At 44.5% G+C, this 12,815-nt stretch overlaps 1 long non-coding RNA gene across 2 annotated transcripts in view; it reads left to right on the plus strand.

The window, feature by feature from the left end:
• LOC135050522 (uncharacterized) overlaps positions 1-12,815 on the plus strand; it is a 142,816-nt gene that overhangs the window by 12,837 nt on the left and 117,164 nt on the right. For both annotated transcript variants that reach the window (XR_010241647.1, XR_010241646.1), the window contains exon 2: positions 983-1,219. This is a non-coding gene — a long non-coding RNA (uncharacterized LOC135050522). The remainder of the gene's footprint in view (positions 1-982; positions 1,220-12,815) is intronic.

Raw genomic sequence — 12,815 nt, forward strand, 5'->3', positions numbered from 1 at the left:
CGTAGTAATGGCTTTCTTCTGGCGACTCGACCATGCAGCCCATTTTTCTTCAAATGCCTCCCTATTGTGCATCTTGAAACAACCACACCACTTTTTTTCAGAGAGTCCTGTATTTCAGCTGAAGTTATTTGTGGATTTTTCTTTGCATCCAGAACAATTTTCCTGGCAGATGTGGCTGAAATTTTTGTTGGTCTACCTGACTGTGATTTGGTTTCCACAGAATCCCTCATTTTCCACTTCTTAATTAGAGTTTGAACACTGCTGATTGGCATTCTCAATTCTTGGATATCTTTTTATTTCCCTTTCCTGTTTTATACAGTTCAATTTCCTTTTCCCGCAGATCCTTTGACAATTCTTTTGCTTTCCCCATGACTCAGAATCCAGACACGTCAGTGCAGCACTGGTTGAAAGATGCAAGGGTCTTTCAGGAGTCCAGAAACTTACTGACCTTTTTATACACACACACTGATTACAAGCAAACAGATCACAGGTGAGGATGGTTACCTTTAGTAGCCATTCAAACCCATTTGTGTCAACTTGTGTGCATGTTGTCAGGCCAGGGTATGTAAACTTTTGATCAGGGTCATTTGGGTAGTTTCTGTTGTCATTATGATTTAAAAAGAGTAAACACAGTTGTTTGACAATAAATGGCTTCACCCAACCACTAACCATGAGTGAAAGAAAAGTTTGTGAGTTATCATTCATATTCTCTGACAAATGGCCAGAAACCACAAATTCTGCTAGGGTATGTAAACTTATGAGTACAACTGTATATGTACACAGAGTTGGCTAGTGTATACGGATTTATCAGTCTTTTGACAGAGCATGCTATACGTGAAAAGGGCGTTTCTGGGTGGTAGCTGTGCGGAAAACTCTTCTGTCTTGTGGGAGTGTCAGGGGTGTATCAGATAGCTTACGTGCTCAATCGTAGCTTGAAGATTGAAATACTTACCCTTCCAAACTGACATATTCTCCTCCCCAGATTCTGCCGCCTCTCTGGCCACTTATCCCCTGCATTAGCAACAGCACCTGTGCTAAAGGCAGGCCCAGATAATAAAGCAGCCAGGACTGAAGACCTCAACAAGAGGAACAGCGCATCTGGGGCCAGCTGGCATCAGGATGTCATTTTTTTCTCAGCCCAAACATGATGGTTCCCTATCCTAAACCAAAGACCGGGAATATGAGTCTGGAGTAGAGGAACTGAGGCATCAAGAAAGAGGTGAGAAATGTGGTGTAGTCCTCATACTCTTGGCTATTGGTAGATATGTCTGTTGTAATCTATGGCTGTCCTCTTTTCTCTTCCCATCATTGTGACTATCTCTTAGAGCAGGCATGTCAAACTCATGGTCATCCAGCTGTTGTGAAACTACAAGTCCCAGAATGCTTTACCAGCTAATCAGTGGAAGGTATGCTGGCAAAGCATGCTGGGACTTGTAGTTTCACAACAGCTGGAGGGACACGAGTTTGACATGCCTGTCTTAGAGCAACCGTGAGGCATTGTCCTGTATTGTCCTACTGTCTCTCCTGCAGTCAGGGCATTCTTAACTAGATGCATATAGGCATAATGATGGAGGCCCAATATAGGTAGATCATCAAGCCAGGCACTAAGAAAGTCAGGTTAAAGGTTGGGTCCCCGGCTGTAACCATGAGTTGACTTGATTTATCTTTTGCCAAAGTGTGTATTTCCCATGGAAAGACTTCAGTTCTGATATGGTTCTGGTAGACCGTCAAAAATAGCTGGTATGCCTTTTTCTCCCAAGAGTCATCTGCCATTATGTCTACATAGGCCAGTTATCCTTTCCCTAAGAGTAGGGTTCTACCCAAGCTCACCAGGTCCATGGTCTCTGTTAAATGTAGTTATGGAATCCTAAGGATCATCCTATTCCTGTAGCTAGGGATGGAGCGAGCACAGTAACCAGTAAAAGTAATGCAAGAAATGCAGGTAAAGAAGTGAGGTAAGATAGCATTCTGGAATAATGCATAACAGGGTGTGATATAAAACTACAGTAGTAACAGGGACCAGGTTGTCTTAGCTTCTCCCTTGACCAGCTATCCTTACCATGTGCCGATTCTTTCCTTCTGCTAATCTGTCCTAACTCCTTTGGCATGGGGAGAATTGTTGTGTGTCCTGGTGTGTGGATGTGTGTGGGTGGGGGAGGAGGGGGAATTTGCAATCTGGATCCCACTCTCAATTATTGTATACATGGAGTGAATCGGTATAATCGATCAGAAGTCTTATGAGTGTTTGCATGCATAGTATTTGCATAAATAATAGATGTACATAACTAAGTTACTTATGTCTCTGGGATGCAGCGGCGCTGAGTGGGAGTGTGGCTGGTAGAAGTAGGAATGGTTGTGTGAGGTAACAGTTAAGAAGAAGTGAAGAAGAGGGGATAAATGGAAGAGATGTGGGTTACAGAAAATGAAGGTGCAGTTGATGAGGATAAGGATGAAGAGAAGAAGAAGATAACAGTGATAGGTTGCGATAAATGTACTCATATAAAAGTTATAGGAGTAACACGGACTAAACTAAGATATTGGTATGAAACGCTATGTGTGGGGATGCGAGAAGCAGGAATATTATCTTACGTAGAGGAGAGGGGGATTGCAGAAAGCAGAGCAGGGGACACGTATGTGTGTGGTGTCAGATATGTGTAGTAATTATAGCAGTGATACAGCTATAGAGGAGGTAGATGATTGAGGATATAAGTCGAGGATGCTTATGAATGACATTGTTAGATAGACAAGAATATGAAAAGAAAACAGGTGAGAGGTGTTAATAAAGTTTATTTAAATCTGTGATAAATATAGAATGAGGACAACTGATTAACAAAACCAGTGAATAGAAAGTGATGATGCTGAAAAACAATTAGATAAAAAGAAAAAAATATATAGGAATAAAATGTAAAAACAAAGAAGACTATTAGATAAGTGAACAAAGTAAAAAAAACAAAAAAATAAAAATAAAGCAAACATAAAAAAAAAAATATATATATATATATATATATATATATATATATATAACCAGAAATTGTAAAGATAAAATCTACATAATAATCAAGGGTGGTCTACTCAATGTGCAGCGAAAGCCCCAGCATAAGTAAATACTGTAGATCTGGAATATAAATACAACGATTAAATAAATGGCTATCAAACTCTGGACCTGGGTCAGAGATGGACAATATACAGTAGCTACAGCCTCTGCATCTTTGTAATAGCAGGAGGCGCCTGTAGTAGAATGTAGAAAGATGCCCACTGACGGCTTTTGTGATCTTCTGCTGTGTCCGAAGATGCAGCATTGGACCTGCGTGGACATCGGTCATCTGAGTAACCCCCAGATTACTCAGGTTGGCCAGGACATTCATGCTGCCGGTGCCACTGTGACTGGCTTCAGCAAGCTCAGAAAACGGGGCCGATATACGCAACAGTTTTCTGGAATGCTGCCTGTTGCCTGATCTGAACTCCAACAGTGTGTCATACATGCTGCGGTGTTTGGGGCACTGCGAGAGACATTGCAGCCCCGGTGCAGCTTCTGCACATGCTCAGCTCAAAAGACATTGGAGATGTATGTAAACGTCTTGTTTATGTATCTGAATTAGGCCCTGTGCCAGTTGTGGGACTACCTGAAAAACATAGATTCCACTTCTGACATGTGGATAATGGGCCTGGGAGACTGGCGCTGGGAATCCCGGCTGTCAGTATACCGGGCCCCAGGTACAGGTTCTATTCCCAGTCTATGGGTGTTGTGGACACCAACAAGTGGGAATAGTCCCTGTTAGTCGGCATGCCGACTGTCAGGTGTTTGATTGCTCAGGATCACGGCGGCGGCATAGTGACCGACAGAATCCCAAGCAGCAGTCACATGACCGCATCCCTGTAGGACTTGGTGCAGGAACACCAAACACGGCAAGTCATATACAGGAGTGAGGAAGATGAAGGATGGAAAAAAACAGAGTGAGCCAACTGATAATGTCGATATTATCTTAGACCGCAAAGCTATACCCCTTTGTACACTATTACCGTTGAGCCGCTATGGCCGCTAGACTATGTGCACGTGCTATGCACTTTGTACGTTATTTGCGTACAGAGTCCTGCACGTGATACGCACGCTGCGCTGAGTGTATGGAATACACACAGCGAGCGCACACACAATGGATAACCTTTAAACCTTGTTAATGATACAATGTAATGATATGCTTATACTTTAAACCTTTGGCAGCAATGTACTGCAACGATGTTAATACCTTTAAACCTGGCGATACAAAGTATCCGCAGTGCATACACCTTAACAATGCTTATACACCTTAAACAGGAAAATCTACTTTAAAGCCCAGGCAGGAAAGTGAAAACACAACACCGTTTGTAGTTGAAACCACAGGGTTCTAAGGCCTCCGTGGATTGATTCCAAAAAGGTATAACAGTACAATTTATACACTACAGGCTAACAAGTAAATCTAAACAGAATAATGGCTACAGAGAATGTACGTACGTGAGAATGTTTTGCAAGCGCAACCCGAACTGGGTCCTCCGCTGGTCATACAGATAGCGTTTAGAGTCTTCTGACCGGCCAGGCAACAATGGTCCTTATATACACTACATGCATACACAATACAATGGTCACTGTAATCTCATTGTTCATTGGACACAGAGATATGTCTCCACATTACAGCAAAGGTCATAGGTGGATTTAAAAAGGTGGGCGATGTCTCTTCCAACTGCTCTTATGGGTGGTATCCTCTGGATTCCCGCCGCATATGTAATTTACAGTAAATACAGTTAATGTTCATAATCTACTTTTGCACATAACTATACGCAGGAGTAAGCGATCTTTCTCTAACTAACACCGGAATGTTACCCTCAAAATACCCTACAGCTGGATACTAGACATCACCTTCCAACCTTTATCTGACCCTTCCTATCATGCAAAGGAGAATCTCTTTGTCCAGGAACTGCTTAAACTAATAATACTCGCTGACATGGTCTAGGGGAACTATATCTACAATATACGCTATATGGGTTAAATATGTAATGTTCTAATAACACGCTACACGCTCACAAACTCCGCCGTAAATACCTATATCATGCGCACGATCGCCGGAGCGATCTTAAGCAAATTGCGGATATGTGCACGTACGGCGGACTGAGTGCACGAGCAGCGGGCATGTGCATGGTACAAGACATATTGTATTAGTACAAGACATATGCATTATGATATTTTTCGACTTTGACACAACACACTCCCTACTCTTCATTATTAGAGATGAGTGGTTCTTTGTTGAAAACCGAACACACCCAAACTTTGGTGATCCACGTAGAACTGAGTCTCAACTTGGATCACTTTTGTGGATTCCTGAGTCACAAGTATAACTGAGTCCTGAGTCAGCTCTTCCCTCGAGTTCTGAATGGGATTTAAAAACAGAATCTTGAGATTTGGATTGCTTGTAAGTCCTTCTCTTGTGATTTCATGGCCATTTCACTGAGGAAAGTGTATGGTGAGGAGGACAAAATTGACTGGAAATTAATATAATTAATGTTAATTATTATTATTACCCGTTATTTATATAGCGCACACATATTCCGCAGCGCTTTACAGAGGATATTTGCCCATTCACATCAGTCCCTGCCCCAGTGGAGCTTACAATCTATATTCCCTACCACATGTACACTCAAACACATTCACGCTAGGGTTAATTTTTGTTGGGAGCCAATTAACCTACCAGTATATTTTTGGATTGTGGGAGGAAACCGGAGTACCCGGAGGAAACCCACGCAAGTACGGGGAGAATATACAAACTCCGGACAATTAGGGCCATGGTGGGAATCGAACCCATGACCTCAGTGCTGTGAGGCAGTAATGCTAACCATTACACCATCCGTACTGCCCCGTTAATAATACTATAAGAACAAAAACAGGTCCAAGTTGAATGATTTTTTAACTGTTTTTATTGATTTTTAAAGAAATCCAGATCCAAAACCAATCCTAAAAACACTTAAGTGTGGTTTTTCAAAACGAAAACAAAACAATGGTTAGATCCAGAACACTAGGGTAGAGTATACACATGGTTCTGGAGACAGTAACCCCTTCATGTGGTAGCACCACCTTTCCAACTCCAGCTGACCCTGGATGCAATTACCTGAAACTTATCTCTACATAATATAAAATCCCTGGTAAACGTCTGTCTGTTTGTTTGGCTAATCTCTAGAACCACTGGATGGGTTTTTCATGCGGTTTGCACTTGTCGTGGAAGGCTTTGGTATATGAAACATTAATCTATGACAAAAGGGAGCCGAGCAGTGATGGTTATAGTGAAGCAAGTCAGGTTACTCCACACCAAATCAACACAGAGGGGGATCTTTCAGACCCTGCCGCTAATGCGGCCCGCAGCATGCGCATCGGCCACATTGCAGCTGCAAGGACTTAAACATTGTGGCCGCATCCCAGATAGATGGGACCGCAAAGTAATTGACAGCGGTAGGCGTTTTTGCGGAGCGGCGACATGGCATTGAGGGGGCGGGCTGGTACCATTTTCGGGGTAGCTATGTGACATAACACATAGCCGCTATGATAAATAAATGATGGCCGACCGCCTGGCGCTGCCAGATGTCAGCCATAGTTCTGATGCGTCCGCAATCTAAAATTCAGGCCTGATCGCTTTGCTGCAAATTTGCAGAGGTTTGCGATCAGATAGTCGCGCCCAGGGAGACTGAAAACCGCCTCGTGCAAGTGTGCGAATGCATGTGTACACCGTGCGAAAATTTTGCCAGACAGTGGACAGCTGCAAATCCTTCGCAACTCACTCACCATCTAATAATTTTTCCAGTCTGTGCAGTCTGTGCGTAGCCCAGGACTTACTCCTACAGTGCGATACAAACAGGCTGATCGGGGCCAGGGCTGACGTCACACACCCTCCCTGAAAACGCTTGGGAACGCCTGCATTTTTCCTGACACTCCCAGAAAACGGCCAGTTACCACCCACAAATTGCCTCTTCCTGTCAATCACCTTGCAAATGCCTAGCGATCTAAGTTTTCGCACCATCCTGTCGCTGCTTGGCGATGCGTGTGCGCATTGCGGTGCATATGCATGCGCAGTCATTCGACAACAGCAATCAGGTCTGAATCGGGCGCATAGTGTCAAATTGACCATTTCAGATTGTAATGAAATACGGTATATTTATTGATGCCTTGGGTGTGAAGATAACTGAAAAATCTTAGGCTATGTAGTGATTTTGAATTTATATGACTCTAAGGGGGAGATTCAAATGTTTGAAAAGTCGGTTGGGTGTCTGTTTTTTCCAATCTATTAGATAGGAAAAAACAGACTTCCAACTGACTTTTCAAACATTTGAATCTCCCCCTTTAGATACAATTTTTGGTAACAAAAAATTCACTATTAATGTTTTTTTTTTTTTTAATTGCATTTTAGAGAGCTGGGCAATGTCTCATTTTAAAACTCTTTATGGGCTTTCAATATGATATACAAAAATAGGATTTTAATACCTACCGGTAAATCCTTTTCTCTTAGTCCGTAGAGGATGCTGGGGACTCCAAAAGGACCATGGGGTATAGACGGGATCCGCAGGAGACATGGGCACACTATAAGACTTTGAATGGGTGTGAACTGGCTCCTCCCTCTATGCCCCTCCTCCAGACTCCAGTTAGAGAACTGTGCCCAGGGAGACGGACATTTTGAGGAAAGAATTTATTGTTTAAACACGGTGAGTGTCATACCAGCTCACACCTCGAACATGCCGCAGAACGTGGCATTCAATAGAACACCAGCCAACTGCATGAAAAATATACAGCAATATGCTGACCGAAACTGTAACACAACCTGTGTGTAAACACGACCAATAATCGCATACCGCATGCCATGGCATGAATAATGTCAGCAACCGACTTGACTGACAAGAAACACCACATGAGTGTAACCACCAATATCTGCAGATACAGTACGCACTGGGACGGGCGCCCAGCATCCTCTACGGACTAAGAGAAAAGGATTTACCGGTAGGTATTAAAATCCTATTTTCTCTTATACGTTCTAGAGGATGCTGGGGACTCCAAAAGGACCATGGGGTTTATACCAAAGCTCCAGACCGGGCGGGAGAGTGCGGACGACTCTGCAGCACCGATTGAGCAAACATGAGGTCCTCATCAGCCAGGGTATCAAACTTGTAGAACTTAGCAAAAGTGTTTGAACCCGACCAAGTAGCTGCTCGGCAAAGTTGAACCGCCGAGACTCCACGGGCATCCGCCCAAGAAGAGCCCACCTTCCTGGTAGAATGGGCCTTCACTGACTTCGGTAATGGCAATCCAGCCGTAGAATGAGCCTGCCGAATCGTATCACAGATCCAGCGTGCAACTGTCTGCTTAGAAGCAGGAGCCCCAATTATGTTGGGAGCATACAGGATAAACAGAGCCTCTGTTTCCCCAATCTGAGCCGTTCTGGCGACATAAATATTCTAAGCTCTGACTACATCGAGAGACTTCGAATCAGCCAAAGCTTCAGTAGCCACACGCACCACAATAGGTTGGTTTATGTGAAACGCAGAAACCACTTTCGGCAGAAATTGTTTCCGAATTCTCAATTTCGCTCTATCCACATGGAAGATCAAATAGGGCTCTCGTGAGACAAGGCCGCTAATTCCGACACCCGCCTTGCAGACACCAAGGCCAACAGCATGACCACTTTCCAAGTGAGAAATTTTAACTCAACCTTTCGTAAAGGTTCCAACCAGTGTGGCATAAGAAACTGCAACACCACGTTAAGGTCCCATGGTGCCACTGGGGGCACAAATGGAGGTTGGATGTGCAGCACCCCTTTCACGAAAGTCCGAACTTCTGGAAGGGTGGCCAATTATTTTTGAAAGAAAATTGATAAGGCCGAAATCTGCACTTTAATGGAGCCTAACTTTAGGTCTGCATCCACCTCTGCTTGCAAAAAATGGAGAAAACGACCCAGCTGAAATTCTTCCGTAGGAGACTTCTTGGATTCACACCAAGACACATACTTCCTCCAAAATACGGTGGTAAAGCTTCGCCGTTACTCCCTTCCTAGCCTGAAGCAATGTGGGAATGAGTTCACCGGAAATACCCTTTCAGGCTAGGATATGGCGTTCATCCGCCATGCCGTCAAACGCAGCCGCGGTAAGTCTAGATACACGCCCGGTCCTAGCTGTAACAGGTCCTCTCGTAGATGAAGAGGTCAGGGATCTTCTATGAGTAAGTCTTGAAGATATGGATACCAAGCCCTCCTCGATCAGACCGGAACAATGAGGATCGCCTGAACCTTTGTTCTTCTTATGTTTATCACCTTCGGAAAGAGTGAAAGTGGAGGGAACACATAGACCGACCGAAACACCCACGGTGTCACGAGGGTGTCCACTGCTATTGCTTGAGTGTCCCTTGACCTGGAACAATATCCCTGAAGTTTCTTGTTGAGGCGAGACAACATCATGTCTAATTGAGAAATTCCCCAAAAACTTGTCACTTCTGTGAAAACTTCTTGATGAAGACCCCACTCTCCTGGATGGAGATCGTGTCTGCTGAGGAGGTCTATTTCTCCGTTGTCAAAACCCGGAACGAAGACCGCTAATAGAGCGTTTACATGCCTTTCCGCCCAGCGGAAAACTTTTGCAGCTTCTGCCATTGCCGCTTTGCTCCTCGTTCCGCCCTAGCGGCTTACTTACGCCACTGCTGTTAAGTCATCCGACACAATTAAGACGGGCAGATCACGAAGAAGATGTTCCGTTGTAAATAGCTCTTAACTCAAGAATGCTTATTGCAGACAAGCTTCCCGGCTTGACCTTTTCCCCTGGAAAGACTGCTCCCCAGCCTCGGAGACTTGTATCCATGGACACCAGGATCTAATCCTGGATCCCTAACCTTCGTCCCTCTAGGAGGTGAGAACTGTGAAGCCACCACAGGAGAGATATCCTGGTACTGGAAAATAGGAATATTTTCCGGTGTATGTGCAGGTGAGACCCGGACCACATGTCCAACTGGTCCCGCTAAAACCACTCTGGCATTTAACCTGCTCACCGAATGGCCTCGTAGGCCACAACCATCTTCTTCATCAACGGAACGTATTGATGTGTTTACACTGTTGCAAATCTGATCCGACTCTGGATCCTCAGATCTCTTTCCACAGGAAAAAACAAACTCTCAACAGTTCAGTATCTAATCTTATTCCCACCTCCGACCTCTGCGTCATAGGGATCAACAGCGATTCTCTGTTAAAGAACTGTCAGAGAGAAACAACGATTTGTACCATTTGTTTCTTGACCTCGCCATAGTCAGGAGAGAGTTCCAGTACAGAATAATAATGGCTCTTACTATTGAAAGAAAACCATCATACTGCCATCACTCCGGTGAAATGGCAATGACAATCCTGAATAGCAAACCCAGGTAAGCTTAATGCGGATGAAAACGCCTTAAAACCCTCTTCTTCTTTTACAGGTTGGAGATCCCTACCCTGAGAGATTCCATCTTGTAGTTCAACTTCTTAAGTAGAAATCTTTTTTGGGATTGTTCTGACCGAGCTGTCCAGGCTCCGAAGCACGAAAAAGCTTGAATAACAGCTTTTTTTTTTTGTGTGACAGGGACAGCAGGACAGTGTCCTGATCCTGGCCCAACTCTTGTATGGCGTTGCATACTACCTCCTCGTCCAGAGGAGAATCGGTAAGATTTATTTGAAATATCAGTGAGGGGAAACATCTGGACACTCCAATATGTCCCTCTTTGGACTCTATTCTTAACTCACTGGTCCAAGTCCATTCCAGGACTGACTGAAGAGTATTAGACGAGTTCCCACCGGTGTGGGCTCCAGCAAGATAGACCCAGCGACATGCGGTGGATGTGGTAGAAACAGAGAACGATATCTGCTTCTGCGAACTTGAAAAGGTTGCAGAACTCTTACCTTTTTCACCTTCCTCTACCTGCAACGAAGGGGAAAAAACAGTATCCAACCGGTCCAATGACTGCATCCTACAAAAAAATGCGTCACCAACCTCTGTGAGGGACATAGGTCAAGAAGGTAGACTTACCACTGGTACCTGCCGAGATTAACTTAACAAAGCCATCCCCAAACCAGGTTACACCTTTCTAGGTAAGATACTCCAGTATTCCTCGGAGGCAGCCTCAGCAAGCCCTTGGTGAATCCACAATGCCCTCCTAGTCGAGAGAATATATATATAGTGCTGCTTATGAACCTGTAGTGCACTAAACAACTGTGCCCCCCCCCCCTCGTTTTACACTGTTAGTAGTTCAACAGTGTTTTTGGCGGGGCCAGCGTCTCTGTGAGGAGAAAATGGCGCTGTATAGAGTTGTGAGGGCTAAGCCACGCCCCCTTCTCGGCACGCTTCAGTCCCGCTATTGTTTTACCTTTTTATACTGGCAGGGGTCAGTATACAGTGCCTATGCACTGTACACCTCTTTGCCAGGCATTTATATGAGGTATTATTGCTGCCCAGGGCGCCCCCCCCTGCGCCCTGCACCCTTGTAATGCCGCTTGTGTGTGGGAGCAATGGCGCGCAGCGCGACTGCTGCGCGGTACCTCTGAGACTCTGAAGTCTTCTGCCGTCACTGAAGTCTTCTGTTCTTCTAATACTCACCCAGCTTCTTTCTTCTGGCTCTATGAGGGGGGTGACAGCCCGGCTCCGGGAACGAGCAGCTAGGCGAACCAAGTGATCAGACCCTCTGGAGCTAATGGTGTCCAGTAGCCTAAGAAGCAGAGCCTTGAAACTCACAGAAGTAGGTCTGCTTCTCTCCCCTCAGTCCCACGATGCAGGGAGCCTGTTGCCAGCAGGTCTCCCTGAAAATAACAAACCTAACATAAAGTCTTTTAAGAGAAACTCAGGAGAGCTCCCCCAGTGTGTGTCCAGTCTCTCTGGGCACAGAGTCTAACTGGAGTCTGGAGGAGGGGCATAGAGGGAGGAGCCAGTTCACACCCATTCAAAGTCTTATAGTGTGCCCATGTCTCCTGCGGATTCCGTCTATACCCCATGGTCCTTTTGGAGTCCCCAGCATCCTCTAGGACGTATGAGAAACAGCAGTATATTTCAATAAAAACTAATAATTACACCCATGGCAGCATTTATTATACCAAATTTAATTGAAATTAGAGATTGTAAGGTAGCATTTGTTCAAGAATTGTGTTGATTTTATGTGGAATGACCCAGTCATAGAGAAAACAGCCATCCAATAGGATTAAAATTCAAAAGGTAAATGCCAAACCGGCGGAGGACGGGGGAGGAGACGATTGGAGGTGCATGCGTGGCTGGCCGGTGTGAGAGTATACACATCTCTGTTTGAGGAGCTATGTAATTAATATTTAAATATTCTATTACCATTATGCCGTGACGGAAAGCGAATAGAGGTCGTAGCACATTGGACGCTAAAAGAATTTGTTTATCCTATAAAAATGAAACTGACCAAGAAAAGAATCTCGATTGCCAAATGACAGCAAAAGAATGGTTTACAAAGATCTCTAAAGATTGCTACCGTGCGATGACAAGTTAGGTCGCTAGTTAGCCCACAAACAGCACAATAAGGAAGCAGACCATTTTTTTTTTTTTTTAATGAAACATAAAGGAAACCACATAAACTACTATATAGAAAATACATATTCAGGGTGACACATAACAACCTGACCTACTGTATGTACAGATGCAAAATCATCAGAATCAGAATCAGAATCAGCGTTATTGGCCAGGTATACTTGCGTATACTAGGAATTTGTCTTCGGTTTGCTATACAACAGCCAAGTAGGTAACAGATAAGCAGGTGGGTGGGTGGGGGGGGGGGTAAGCAAAGT

Source organism: Pseudophryne corroboree, chromosome 2 (genome assembly GCF_028390025.1).
Source record: "Pseudophryne corroboree isolate aPseCor3 chromosome 2, aPseCor3.hap2, whole genome shotgun sequence".
In the NCBI taxonomy this organism is placed as follows: Eukaryota; Metazoa; Chordata; class Amphibia; order Anura; family Myobatrachidae; genus Pseudophryne; species Pseudophryne corroboree.